Below are 15,240 nucleotides of genomic sequence, written 5' to 3' on the forward strand. Positions count from 1 at the left end.
CAGTGTTTGGATACGGCAGTAGAGCTATTAAATGTCTGGCTTTTTTGGGGTGGGGCGAGAAACTAACTAGCCAAAGCTCAATTTAGATAAAACTGCAGTGATGCTACTTAAAGGGGGATAGCTTATTTTTTTTGAGGGTGTTTGAACTAGTGACTAGTCAAATCATATTCTACAATTTGCCAGTTCAGGTTTCATCACATGACAATCTTTAAATCAATATTAATCTTGGATGCTTGGAGACTCTGCAACTCTACATTCTAGTGAGGGTGGAACAGATGTTCCAAGCCCACCTTAGAGATGCTTTTCCTTTCTGCAGCAGGCTTCAGCTTTTTTCTTTCAGCTACAGACCTTACACCTGTGTCCCATACTTTTGTCACCAATACTGGATTACTATAATGTGCCCAATCTCAGCAACACCTAAAACAATGTGGAAACTGAAGCTGCTATAGAATGCAGCAGGCTGCTAGAGTAGAAAATATTAGTGTGAACATACATTTTAGGATATGCACTAGCTGCCTATTTGTTGCTGGGTCACAATTGAGGGGTTGGTATCAACGTTTAAAGCCCCAAATTGTTCAAAATATTTCTACTTTAGATTAACTTTAATGCCTCCAGGGATCTCACAAGGATTAGGTAGGGAAAGGAGCAGAGTCCTGTTATAAACAAGATGGCTGCAGGCTTGCTGCTTTTGAGGATTTGCAAGGGGGGGGGAGGTAGAGATGGTGCCATGGCTCTAGCGCTTCTACCTCATCCAAACTAGCCTAAATCTGATCACCGCCGAGCTATGTTGAAAAGCTCATCTTTCCTGAACAGGTGGTGGTGACTGAGAAAAGGAATTAGAGGTGGTTAACTGATGGGAGTTCCTGTCTTAAATGACTTGAAATAGTGGTTAGGGGGCATGGGTGGGGCTATGCACCTGGTGACATGAAGTGGTGGCCAGAGAGAAGGTAAGTGTTTCAAGTGGCTTTCAGCAAAGAGATCCATTTCTTGCATTTACCCACAGTATTAGCCACTACCTAACAATGCATATCTCTTCCTGCCCATAACTTGGACAGTTTCAGCTGTAGGGCCCTCAAAGATTTGATACCAATGCCAGCCTGAAGTTCAGAAGTGGAAGAGGTGCATCTTTATTGTACACCAAAGTTAAAAGCACACTGCTACTCTGTGCCAAGATGCAACTGCTCACCAAAAACCCTCTTCCACTCCAAGCACACAGTCTGGCTGTTGAGAGGACTAGACTAAGGGCCAGGTCAGTGCTAGGAGTGCTTCAATGGTGTAGGTATAACAGTATGCTTCCCTGGCAAAGTGATTTTAGTGCAGACATTGTCCTAGGGGAAAATTGCCTTTTTGGTAGCCTATATAGCAAATTCCAGCCACCCCCCACCAAAAGCAATTTTGTCAGTATGTAAAAACATTTAGGGATGTCTCATGCTACAGTGACATCTGTCACATCACCTCCTGATCAGCAGAAGTTTGTTCTAGCCTTACCCTCAGGGAAAAGGGACACTTGCTGATTAAATACCACAACTCTTACAAAGTCTTCACCATTACTGACCATCAGTTAACACACAACGCAACACTTTACAAAGTTACGTAGCCACTAAAAAGGTGTCCGTCCAATACAATAGACATATGTGCTGTATTAAAAAAACCAAAGCACCTGCCTCAACACCCAGAGGAAAAGAAAACAAAATTCCAGTCAGATTCCCACTGAAATGCAGATTTCAGAGTAGCAGCCGTGTGAGTCTGTTCTTTTTGCACTTAAATGCATTAATTCTGCTCCTTGCCGAAAACTTGGGAAAGGGACTGGCCCTGCAGCATGTCCTGAGGTTTGACAGATTCAGGCTATTAGAGACCAACATGGGTGAGTAAATTCCAGAGTCTAGGGCCCCCCATCTACTCTGCTAAAGCCTCCTCTTGCGCACTTCCAAGAAGTGAAGCTGTAGCAGTATCACACAGGGAGAGGCCTCTCAAATAGTAATGATTTATGCAGTTCAGCCCTTTACAGGTCAATTACCAACATGCTGAACTCAACTCTGTAACAACAGTCAAGCTCTAGCAAATTACTAAGCATTTGTCTTGTGGTCAGTGAGCTACTCAATTTAACAAAAAAGCCAATGCCTTCACTCTTGAGTTCAATTAAAGTGTAGGCCCATTTGATAACACTAGTCTCACCCAAAAGCAACATCACCATGGACCATAATGATAGTGACTATTTGTTACTTAAAGTAATAAGTGCTCTTCTAGGCACCACTATGTAATAACCCACACTATCAAAGAAGGGGGACTGCTAGCAGGGGGTTCTGCAGGCCCTTTCCTTTGGAATATGCTCTCCCCCTTTAGTTTGAAATAGGCCAAAGCTATTGTCCTTTAGGGGATACTACAATGCATATCTTTTTAAGAGGGCTGCTGCTGAAAAATATTGGGGTGGATGCATGGGGCAAGTGGAGGATCTGGTTATTTTTTGTTGTCTGGTTCAGTATTATGTTTTTCTAACTACTGTGTACGTCAGAAACCTAAATATGTACAGGGTGGCAGAGGTAAATCAGGTAGCAATTTATGCACCAGAGATGGGTCTCTAAAGGATCCCTCAAATAATTCTAGTATCAGACAATAGATTATCAGAAGATGTTTTCTAGGGCCTATTTCACCAAGAGCTTGGAGGAATTCAAGTTATATCACACAAAACTCCACTTTTTCCATCAGAGCAAAGTGAGGCCTAAAATGACCAGTATGTGAACTTCTCAAATTCACAACAGTAAAGAAACACAATTGCACACAAGAACATGCTAGTGGTACTTGAGACATCCTTAGAAAGACTTCTCTTATAAAATAGTATCCATGCTCTTATGTAGTAATTGGAATTCTCATACCAGTCCAGACTATCATCTGTGCTTTGTAACTTGATCATTGTGCTGCTTTGGAAGAGGGAGAGAGTGAGAGTGAGTGTGTGTGTGTAAAACATCTTTTTATACATGTGATCCAATTATATCATCTCCATCTGCTGGCAAAAGAAACTAAAAAACCCCTCAAAGTTATCAGGTACAAAATGTTATAAACCTTAAGTCTCGACACATTGATTGTTTTCTGTTACTGTCCTATAATGTTCTAACAAACTCTGGATATTACTGCAGAACCTCAGAGTTACAAACACTTTCGGAATGGAGGTTGTTCATAACTCTGAAATGTTCATAACTCTGAACAAAACATGGTTATTCTTTCAAAAGTTTACAACTGAACATTGATTTAATACAGTTTTGAAATTTTGCTATGCATAAGAAAAATGGTGCTTTTCACAATCTTAATTTAAACAAAACAAGCACAAAGTTTCTTTACCTTGTCAAATCTTTTTTAAAACTTTCCCTTTATTTTTTTTAGCAGTTTATGTTGGAGTTTTTGTTGTTGTTTTTTTTTAAATCTCTGCTGCTGCCTGATTGTGTACTTCCGGTTCCAGATGAGCTGTGTGGTTGACTGGCCAGTTCGTAACTCTGGTGTTCGTAACTCTGAGGTTCTACTGTAAGTACAGTTTTTAGTTAGAAATAAGTTAGGTCAGAGAGACTGTAACAAGATACAAATTATTAACTTTATTACATAAGCACATCTCTAGATACATTTAAAAAGGTATGGCACAATAATCAATCTATCTAATCCTTCAGCTGTGAAAAAACAAAAGGAGAAAAATCAAATGCAGAGAAAGTTGTAATTTTTAACTATATGGGACAATTGTTTATCTTGTCTATAAACAGATACCCTGTATAAACATGTCTTGAAAGGCTAATACCTTTTTGGTCTTAAATAAAGTTATATTAGGAAAATAATATAATGTAGGTTTTACCTAAAATATATGTGCATAATGAAATGATCTCAAACAGTATAATAGAAATATCAAGATAGGATAAAATTACAATGGGTTTTATCAGCATTCATTATACTTCACCCTTAATTTAGTGAGACATTTTGTATTACAAATTATACAAAATAGCAGGCATTTTCCATGAGGTGAATATAATATGCACAGTGCTTAATGGATCAAGCAGCAATATAATACAGAGGTCTACTTTCCCATTAGTTAGAATAGATGCAGACAACAGTGTAATGTTCCCACAACTATTTCAGTTTTCAGGTAGAAACCTTTCTAATCACAGATGCCAAATATAGTATGTAATAGTTTTGTGAGCCATTTAACTACATGGATTCTATATTAGACATCTTACAAGAAATAGCATGCATTAATCTTAATGAATCCTGTTACAGGACAGTTTAAACCCAGTAAAACTCAACTCTAGAGACCTTATTAAACATATCAGAAAAAAAAAAAATTCTCTGAACACACCTAGAGATATCCATACTAAGAACAAAACAGGTTAAAAACATTCTCCCTAGGAATCTAGTGTATTAAATGACTGGAAATAAAAGTATGGTACCAAATAGAAAAACCTTAAATTATTAATTATTTTATTATTATTTTTAACAAATGTACAATGGTCACCCTTAACTTTTCAGTTGTACAGATGTAGGGAAGCAGAGAAGATGGCAAATGAGGCAACACTGTTTAAGAAAGGGATTCTAAAATCCTATACCGTGGACCACATCTTAATATATTGTAGACCATCTCCCTTCCCATTTATGATCAAATAACAATCCCCATGGAAACACTACAATTGCTTACTTGGAAATGTAATATTAGGAAAGTATTTTTAGGGGTTTTTAAAAATGTTATTTAGTAGCTGCAAATGAGGACCTAGCGTCATTCAACTAAAGTTCTCCAGGGACCATCAGCAAGCCTTTGGATGCCTGGTGGTACAGAATTTTAGAACCACCGATGTAACGTTCAATTCAAAATTTTAGAAAGTCAGGGTTGCTAGCAGTGACCACTAAAAGGACATTTATGGTTTTCTCACCTCCTAATGAAAACTGTCTTAAGTTTTATATTTGAGGGTCTATCAGCATTTTATTTATAAAGTTTATTATTTATAATTGGATTGTGACTCCATTTCTCAGGCTGACACTGCATACAACAGTTCAATCAGAGCAATGTTTGGCTTTTTGATTTGAAAACTCTCTTAAGTTAAAGAAAGGCACAAAAGCTAAGCCTGAGACTGTCAACTTATTGTAATTTTGACTAAGTACAACATTGCACAAATAGCCAATGAGCAGAGGTGCCATAATATCTAGGCACAGTGGGGTGAATTTAAAGACCAAAGCTATTTTAACTATGATTCTATTGTGGGTTGAAATTACACCTTTAACAGTTTTTTTTTTTTAAAGATAAAATCAGGGTTTTAACTACACTAATCTTTTGTTGCATTTATCTAGTCATAAGGATGAAAGATGGCCTTTGAAAGGCTAATGTCACAATGAAACTCAAATGAACCCCAATCCGCCAAGCTCATTTATAAATCAGACCTTTTGGTTCAGTACAGAGAACTAGCTCACTTAGGCACCAATGCTGCAGACTTTGACATATAAGCATAAATCTGAAGGATCAGGGTGTGAGACTTCATGTAATACAGAATACCAGAAGGATCTGTATGTAGTCATCCTGAAACATCTGTGGCTGATTAAACATATTAAGCAATTTATCAAGTTATTCTATAGAATTTAATATTGTACAGATTAAATGGGCTTTAAGAAACACACTTTTATACCTCAAACAAAAAATAAATAAAAATGGAAGTTGCAGGACTAATTGCCACCAAATAATTGTTTTCAATTGTTGCAACATTTGTATGTACCAAAGTTGTATGATGAAACAGGTTATCAAGAGCTAAAATCCGCAATCATTCAAAAGTATTTAATCTTATTTTATATATAAAATTCTAACAGCTGTACAGGAATAATTTATCATCTGTTTATGAAGTTATAAGCACAACTCAGTTATGACCATGAGTTTAGTTTGAACAAAGGCATATAGAGGACTGGAATAAAAATCTCGTTATCAGTATATTGCTAATATGCTACATTGCAAGGGCAACAGTCACAAATGCATGTCCTAACATTGTGAACTGTGGTAACACTTATGAAAAGCTTTCATTGTGTCTACACTATTAATACAACTATGCTGGAAAAGGTATGTAACCTAGGGAAGAAGGGGCTTTCCACTATTCTACTAACATGTCAAGTCTAATCAACACTTGTGTGTGTGGTTATTGTAATTTTGCTGTATTTCTTTCAGCTGTAGCAATGGCTAAAAATATTTTACATATCTGTAGACTAAAACTTAGTGTCACTCATCCTGTTTCCATATCTGAAAGATAGTGTCCACTGTAGACTCAATATGGCAAGGCTAAATACAGCAATTATTGAACAATTACTCAAACTTCATTCCCCACAAACTGGTCTATATTTTCCTGCAAATGGTTTAGAAAAACTGAAAAATACAAAAAACCTACTGTGAATTAAAGAAGATGACATTGGGACTAATTCTGCTCTTCTTACACACAAATAGTCACATTGATTTAACTGAAATTACTCTCACGATTAAGCTGATCAAGATTTGGCCAATAATTAGTAAATGGTCCTTCATACACAGTAATTAGGAAACAATTTAATTACCAAAATGAAAGTTACATTAAATAGTTTGCCAGTTAGGCCTCAGTTCAATTTATGCACATTAAGTTCTAGAGGACTGTTCACATACATAAGTTGTATGCAGTGTTGTAGCCATGTCGGTCCCAGCATATTACAAAGACAGGGTGGGTTAAGTAATATCTTTTATTGGACCAACTTCTGTTGCTTGTCTCTCTCACCAACAGAAGTTGGTCCAATAAAAGATAAGACCTCACCCATCTTGTGTCTCATACATAAGCTGTGGCAGGCTAAGTACTTTAAAGTGTAAAGAGAGTTCTACTTACCAGTGATTCTTCAAAATGTTCATGTGTTAATACCTTTTTCCTTTTAGTAGTACAGAAATTTTAAAAAGCTAATTTTCATCTAACTAGTTCATACAAAATTAGTCTTCTCTGAAAATTTAAAATCTCAGATTCTAAACCTTACCAGGGAATTTGTTGGTTTCTTAAATTATTCTCTTTTAAAAGATTAAATAAAACAGATATAATTAATGCTTTAGAAAACAATATAAATTAATCACTAAGACTCTTAAAATGCAAAACAGATCCAGTTTGCAAAAACTGAGATGTAATGCAATGTTAGATACCCAAGTAACTGACTGAAACCCTTCTCTTTCATATTAATTATTGTAAAACAGGATTTTAGTGTATCTGACTCTTGACATGACTGAATTTTAATTAAATTATGCTGCTTTTGAGTATAGTTTTTAATGTTAAAATTTTTTTCCCCAGAGGTAAGATCTGCAATAAGTAATATGAAATTGTAAAAACATGTTCATATTGTGATTTGTTAATATTATGTGCATCAAGACAAATAGCTTAGCTGGCAGCTAAAACTTCATAAAGCAATGAAGCCCTTGAACCAATGTAGCTCAGCAGTTAAAATATTTTTTTTTTCATTTTGCTGTACATTTTACTAAGGAAAGACATCTTAAATCCATTACAAATAATCAGTTTTAAACAAGAATGTTTCTTTGAACCGACCTTTTTCGTAAGAAGGGATCTTATGAATGGTTTTCTCCATGTTACTTTATTATTTTTGCAAAACACAGTGCCCAGTATCAAAACCATGTAATTAATAAATAGAAGAACAAATATTTCAAACTACCATATTACCTTTAGCAGCTGCTGCACTGGCAGCAACTTTTGTAGTATGAAATTCCCCAGTAGTATAGAGCATGCCTCTTTGTTAACGTGAGTCCATACACATATATAAAACAAGTTACCAAAAGGCAATTGTAAAACAAACAAAAATGATACGTATTTCTGCAAGTAATACTTAAGACAACGTTGAAAGCTTAACCAAAGAAAATCATTATGAAAATCCGGATGTATCCCGTCTTTCGGTCAGAGGGATGCTGTGATTGAAAGGTAGGAAGTCAGCCGTACAACATTATTTATATCAAACTACTACGAAGGACTAGGGGTGGTGTTCTGCACTCACTTGTGGGACAGCTGGAGGCAATGCAGTCATCCCTGGTTTTAAAAGCTGACCCTTTTGCTTAAGAATTGGCCCTCAATTGCTAACAAGAAATTTTGAAAATGGAAGAGGGTGTGATAATGTTCATTGTTATTTTACCATTAATACCACACATTGGTATGGTGTCTGAAGTCTGTTGGGCTATAATGCAAAGGGGAAGGAGAGAGAATTGATTTCTTTTGTTAATCTTACCAAATTTTGACAAGTTAAAACTTACAGTGATTAAGAACATATACAGGCAATATAACAAAAGCAAAAGCAAAAGGCAATAACAGTAGTTTGTGAAAAAATAGCAACATGTTACAACAATGTTGAAAAAAGTGTTATTTACTTTAAGTAGTACAAATTGTATCAAAGGGTGAGTCCAGCTCATTTCACTGATGTGCAGTCTTGTAATAATTAGAACAGTCAAACATTCCAAGAGTTATCAGTAATATTACAATATTTTAATATATCTGGACATACACGAAGACGCTTTTGCTATAACAAATCAAATTGCCTCCGATATAACTAGTTTTCAGACACACAGCCACTCATTTATTTCTGACAGGGTCTCAATGGTTATTTTTGCCTGCCGTCACAATGGCCAACTCTTAAGTATGCCAGAAAGGAAAATCTGGTGCTGTAAATTAAGTATGCCAAATACAATATCCATCTGATAACGCTGCAGCTATTAGTGTGCAGACTGTCCACAAAGTGCTGAATCTGGTGTAGTTTAAAATAAACAGGATAGTAATTTTACTGGTTCATTATATCTACTTACATTGCTCATTAAAAGGTCAGAGCTTTTTAAGCAGAATGTGCTAGCTAGCATTTGCAAATACAAAAACAGGTTTTCCTACAGCACTCTTTTCCTAGAGTAAATAAAATTCCTATCTAATTATTTTGTCATTTTTGTCCCTTTTTAACCCTATCAAGATTTAAGTTAATTAAAAAGCACACTGTTGAAGTGTTTACACCAAAAATGTGACCTACCTTTAAACATTTGAACCTAAAGGACCTTGCAGACTATATTATATAAATATCTATTTAATTTGCAAACTAAAAACGTGTTTGATGTAAAACATCTCAACATGATTTTGAGCCCCTTCTAATTGCTCTGTACTAGTTGTAAAATATTATTCCTTGAATAAGGAGAATAATAGATGCTTGGGCACCAAAGCAGTAAGAATAGAAAATCAAGTTCAATTAGAAACACAAGGGAAAGGTTGCCAAAATGTAAGGAAATTTGGTAGGACAAGAACTGTGTTTTCAAACTTCTCTGGCAGTATTCTAAACAAATTTTGTATTATAAAATAGTCATTTTGATTTAAAATCAAATCTTTTTTTTAATAAAATGCATAATATAAAATCAAACCAATTACACTTTAATAATGGAAGCAGGTTGGGGTTTATCTTTTAAAACTTGGAAGGAAGGAAATCTTAATATTTGTTCACATTTTTAAACCTCTCCCTTCCTCAACATGATGAGAGTGGGCTAGAGACTATGACTGGGATTGTCAAAGAATATTAATGGTATTTTAGTGCCCAGCTCCCTTGGGTTCATTTGAAAATCCAGCCTAAGGTTGTAATTAAATCTAAATTGTATATACTGAGTCTTACTTTTCTTCTTCTAATCTTCATGACTACAAAATTCTCGATTACTACTGGGGACTATATAAATACATAATACTGATATACATGTTAACAATTAGCTGTGCAACCTTTGACTGAATTGCAAGTGACTCCAATGTACAATAAACTGCCAGACTCCTTGCTCATTTCCAGTCTAACGTCACACAACATTTTAAAGATGGCATTAAGAATTGGAGTTCTATATTTAGTGGATTGTGGTATTGTCCAGGAACCAGTGGACGCTTAGCCCTGCACCAGCCTCTGCTGGTCACAAAATGAGAATGATAGCGAAGAGCACACAAAAGTATATTTCTGAGGACTTGTCTTCACTACCACTTAAGTTGATGTAAGTTACACCGCTCCGGAGTGTGAAAATGCCACCCACCGGAGCGATGTAAGTTGCATCAACTTAAGCACTGTCTACACCACGCTATATCAGCGGGAGACACACTCCCGCCAACATAGCTTCCATCTCTTGTTGAGGTGGAGTAATTGCATTGACAGGAGAGCGCTCAACTGTCGACATAGACGCAGCTGTAGCGCGGTAGTGAAGACAAGCCCCGAGGCTTCAAGTTTGTATAGTATATAAATTCTATTCCTCCGTGTAGTCATTCCAGTGGATTTACAACAATCTCCATTGAGTTGGGAACATTACTGTGGATTGTTATGGATATAGCAATTTGTTACAGTTCTGAAAGCTAATATCAACTCAAGTAATTGAGCAGAATACTTGTCTGCAAAGTATTAGTCAAAACCAAGATGTAAATGTTCATACTTCTATATTCTGCACAAATGTATTACAACAGAAGAAAACAAATGTCAGTATGTGTCAAACCTTTCGTGTTTTTTATCTACTTTTCATTCAAATGTGAAATTTTTTCCTCAATGTCAGTGGCCCTTTTCGATGCATTCTTTTGAGTTTCACAAGAACAATGCTGCAGATAGTACTTTATATAGTACATTTCATCCAAGTGTCTAAATGTTCTTTGTACATAATTATGCCTCACAACACAGCTGAGCTTACAAACATTTCAGATGAATAATGAGTTGGTAAATGATTATACATCAATTTTTGTGCACTATTCTTTTTCCTCCTTTAACTATTTCAATTCTAATCAGTATTACCCCCTTGTGATGGATTAGTATAACTCTGCATGTATCTGTATCAAGCTGCAACCTTCATTCTGTTTTGTGAAGACCACTTTGATTGTAAAACTGTTTTGGCTGTGTAGCCTACATGTTGAGCTAAAACACACACACACACACACACACACACACACGTCAAGAGAAATTCTTGCCCCCGGTAGAGGACTAGCAATGGGAGGGAGTCATTAAACCCTGATGACCTTCCAATTAATTGGAAGCTCCCTTGGACAAAGAGCTGGCTACCACCCAAGGAACCCAGCTCTCCCAAGCAGGCTGACAACCAAGCAATGGATCACCTGATGGGGGTCTGAGGCTGACCAAGGAGCTCACCTGACAGAGGGGAATGCAAGATACAGAAAGAGAAGGTCTGCTCAGAGTAGCTCTCTCACCAACCAGAAAAGGAAGAGAAGACTGTATTGGAAGAATGAAGTTCAGGAGAGGAGAGCTGCAAGTCTGAAAAGACACTGAGTCCCAAAGAACACAAGAGTGGTGAGGAAACGGAGGCAGGGAATTGTGTACATGTGGTTTATTTTACATGGATTTGTCTCTCAGGCTATCTAAAGTAATGAGTGATTGGTTTAGAAATCCCTCTGCAAAGTCTCTATTTTCTTCAGTTATCACGTCCCAGAAGGGGCTAACCATAAACCAGAGTGGAGTGCTAGGGTAGGTGCCAAAGCTATTGGGGAGTCTTAGGAGGGTTCAGCACTGGCCAAGGGCAGCTACAACACTGGGTCAGACTTCTGAGAACGGATGCCAGACAGCGTTTATGGGCTGGGAAGCAAATCTAGAGGCCAAAGAGAGACTGTGCCATTGAGTCTACCCAGGCCCACAGGAGCTGAAAAGCATTCATATCCAGTGTGTGGATCCAAATAGAGGACTTTAGTGAGTGTCCAGCTGGGGGAGTTTGACCAGGACCTGTGACACTCCCAGTCTTCCAAAACAGAGATTTATAAATAAAGGTATAAAATATAACCCTGAGCATAATCAATAGCACCATCTGAAACAAGTGCAGTTTTGATAATCAGATTATTACAAGAACCATACAAAAATACCACTGTATCACAGCTTATTACATACATGGAAATATAAGTAAACTATATAGATTTCATGATAAATATGGTGGCTCCATATTTATTTGGGTAGAGCTGAACAGAGGTACAATAGCTATGTTTAGGAAAAAGACTTGGCATTGAGAAACAGCGAGACACAAGGGATGTTTTTCCATTAGAGAAGGAAAATGTGTGTGTATGTTTAAAGACAGCTTTTGGGCTTCAGAGGGTGGTTGAAATATAAGAGATCTTGAGATGTAATCTGCAGTTGTGGAGGTGGAAGATGGAAGAACAATTTCCATATCAGAGACCAAAAAAAGGAGCTGGAAAACGTATTTATTAACACACTTTATTTGGAAATGTACTTTCAACCAATGTAGATTTCTGAGAAAGGAGCTGTTCCATTACTGAATATGGGTAGAAGGATGAGCCACTGTATCAAGTACAAATAAACTGAGGTGCCAAAGTAATGCCCTCCTTCACCATCTCCCTATCTCCACCTTCATTATAGTAGTTTAAAAATCGAGAGGGAATAAAATTGGCGAATAATAGTTTAGTTGACCATATAAAGAGTTGTAAATCTTTGATTGTAAACTCTTCAGGGAGGGGACTGTCTTCCTTTGTGTTTGGACAGCAGAACAGTTGGAGTTGTTATAATCAAGTAATAAATCTGGTATAGGTAAGAGGAAAGATTTGTGAATGAAGTCAAACACCTGAATTCATGACAGGATGAATGTGAGTCAAAATGGGAAATTTTAGTTAAAGGTACTTTTCTTACCAATTACCAGAATAAGAATTTGATACAGTAGAAGACAGAGTGAGGAAATAACCAGAACAAAGAAGAATACATATTTGGGTATCCTCTGCATAGAAATAATAGCCATAGCTTGAACCAAAAAAGGTAGTGGCCAGAGGAAAGAGAAGTGTAGGTAGAACATGGCCCCATTATAGACATGGGCAAGTGGAATGGGAAAAAAATATTGGAGAAGTTATTGAAAAAGATTATAGAAACAATCTTTGTTTGCTAAAGAATACAGGGTAAGTCAGAAGGGAAACTTTGCTGGAATTCCACAAGTACATTTTAAACACTTGCACAAAGTCAGATTTATATTCGGTTTACCTCTAAGATGCTGGACACCTTTTTTTCCTCTGTGTACCTTACAAGAAAGGTGAATAAAAATATATACCCTGATCTGCTACATTCATGAATATCCCCATTGACTAAAGAGTCTATTTGTCAGTGTCTTTAGGATGTCAGTCCTGATAGAGACCGGAAAGCATAAACATCAATTGTTTCCAAAGCCAGATCCAGAGAATGAAATAAAATACTTAAACCCACTGTAATAATGAATAGATACTAGTTTGTTTTGAACAGGAGGAAAGGAAAAGGAGATATAATTGTAAAAAGCATTTATCTGCTGTTGCCCATGCTGTTCTTGTTCTGTAACCCAAAAAGATTTCAGCTACGAGTACTGTCAATCTGACACCTTCCAATATTACGAAATTAAAAAAATTAAATGCTCTGCATTCTGAAATACTCTATGAAGCAAAATGGTCAAAGGTGTCCCTTAGAGAAAACTCTAACCTCTATCTTAGCTACATTATCCACATAGGGTGGGATTTTTCAAGAGCATCTAAAGGAGCCAGGCACCCAAATCTTACTGACTTTTAATGGGAGTTGGTTGCTTAACCCTTAGATGCTCTTGAAAAATCCCACCCATTTTCTACGTTAAGGGACAAAGGATAAGATAAGATTATTTTTTCCTATAGCTATTTTTACATCTTCCTCCTTTTCCCCTGGATTTGGAAAGGAAAAATATTAAAGTTGTGCATGCTAGTGGTACCATAATGATGTTTGTTGTAACATTTTCACACCTTCCAGTTTTTCCATAACATTATAGTTCAGTGTTTTAAAGTATCACAGCTGATAAGCCTAGTATCCTTGGTCTCTGCTCAGTAATATTTCTAAAATTGTTTTTAATGTTTTTAGCGAATATTATGCTTATGAATAAAGGTTAACGTATACCAGATACTTTGTCTGCCCTATAATTAAATGTGTCTCTAAGCCCCTAATGTGTATTTAGCCATTTTTATTTTTAAAGAAAGTGAATATGCTAAAGTTACTCATATCTGAAAAGTGGCCAGTGTAGAATAAAACTAGGTTATATGCACAGATCCGCACTCCTGGACCACACAAGGAAGTTTAGAGGCAACTGTTGAAAGAAAAAGTTAAATTAACTCATGACTAGCTACACACTTAGTCTAATGGGATACAAATTAGAACTCAGTTTCAATATCTCTTATAGCAGAGTTCTCAGAAAGCACAAAGAGAGCTCAATGATTGAGGCACAGCGTTGGGATTCATATTTACTGAAATAAAAGAAAACTTATAGCTGTAATTCACAATTTTCAGTCACTTTTAGATACCGTCCAGCATTTCTTTTATTGACAGTTCCAGCCATGTCCTTGCTATACCAAGATAGAAGACTTGAACAGAAACATTTAATACTAATCAGTTCTTTCACACAAAAAAAAAATCTTTGAAAGGTAGTCACCTTTAAAAAAAATATAAAAAAGCAAAACTAAAACTGTGTGCTGAGCACATTTGAAAATCTCATCCCAATGTCCTAACTCTGTGAAGTCAATTAGAGTTTTATCACGGGCTTCAATGGGAACAGTTAGGCCAATACAATTTTGAAAATCCCACTGTTGGATTTTATGCTAAAAGAAATCTGTTTGAAACAACCACAAGATTACTTCATACAGTTTAACAAATTCTCTACAGTACCACAGCAGGATGGTTAAGTCTCCCATAGTTATGAATTTTATGATATCTGTGCTTAATCAGGCTGGAAGCTAGAATTGTCAAAGTTGTAACTGAGCCTAAAATTCAGTTATGTCACTATTAGGGAAATGATAAAAGATACAGGCCCATGAAAGATCTAATTTAAAAGAAAAAAATGTAGCAAGTTTTACCAGCTTGGAGACTTTTTTCTTGCTACTACAAAGACTCAAGCATAGCATTTAGGGGTGGAGAAACCGTTAGTTAATCAAGCAGATTTTACATATTTCACTTTCTTTGGCCCAGAGAAAGACATTAGCCATGACTACAGTGTAACACTGTTTCCTATACAGACGTAGGAACCATGGAATTGGTTACTCACTCCATTTAGGAAGATGTAAACTACATCAATAAAAATTTTTGGATGAAAATAAAGGCATAAAATCAATCCATACAGCAAAAAGTCACCAGAAAGTATTTTGTAAGCTGCCAATTTAAAAACATATGAGGGTCCTATTTAGAGTTTCGAAAATGCTGCTAGAATGTTCCCTCGTGGGATACCAGGCCTGATAACTGACACTTCCCACAAAACAACTCTTT

Source organism: Terrapene carolina, unplaced genomic scaffold, assembly GCF_002925995.2.
Source record: "Terrapene carolina triunguis isolate 2854851 unplaced genomic scaffold, T_m_triunguis-2.0 Scaffold67, whole genome shotgun sequence".
NCBI classification, from domain to species: domain Eukaryota; kingdom Metazoa; phylum Chordata; order Testudines; family Emydidae; genus Terrapene; species Terrapene triunguis.